An 876-nucleotide genomic window follows, 5' to 3' on the forward strand; every position below is an offset into this window, starting at 1 on the left:
TAATACATTTTATTTTTTAGGGAAGCTTTACGTGTGTGGAAAAATTGAGCAGAAATTACAGAGAACCACCATATGCCTCTTTTCCTGCATGCTCACTGTTTTCATGTTATTTCCTATTATTAACATTTTTCATTAGTATGATACAATTGATAAATATTGATACATTATTATTAACTAGCATCCATTGTTTAGGGTTCACTCCTTGTATTATACAGTTTCATGAGTTTTGACAAATGTATAATTTCATATATTCACCATTACAATATCACATATAATAGTTTCATCACCACTAAAAACCCCGTGTTTCGTCTACCCAATCTTACTCCCTCCTTAAAGCTCTGGCAACAACTGAACTATTTAGTGTCTAAGGTTTTGCCTTTTCTGGAATATCATTAAAAAATGAAATCATAGAGTATATGGTTTTTTTAACCTGGTTTCTGTCACTTAACAGTGCACATTTAAGGTTCTTCCTGTCTCTTTGAGATTAATGACTCATTTATTTTTATTATTAAATAATATTTCATTGTATGGATGGACTATACTTTATCTACTTCCCCACTGAAGGACGCCTTAGTTGCTTCCAGTTTTGGTGATTATTAATAAAGTTACTATAAACATCCTTGCATATAAAATTTCAAGTCAGTTGGGTAAATATCTAGGAGCATTATGGTATGGTTTTAGTTTTGGCAGAAGCTACCAACTTGTCTTCCAAAGCAGCTGTGCCATTTTTCTTTTCCACCAGCAACGACTGAGACTTTCTGATGTTCTGTATCCTGAGCAGTAATTGATATTGTCAGATTTTTGGATTTTAGTAATTCTAATATATCTGTAATATATTTCATTGCTGTTTTAATTTGCCGTTTTTTAATGGCATGT

This window comes from Cebus imitator, unplaced genomic scaffold (genome assembly GCF_001604975.1).
Source record: "Cebus imitator isolate Cc_AM_T3 unplaced genomic scaffold, Cebus_imitator-1.0 Scaffold88, whole genome shotgun sequence".
In the NCBI taxonomy this organism is placed as follows: Eukaryota; Metazoa; Chordata; class Mammalia; order Primates; family Cebidae; genus Cebus; species Cebus imitator.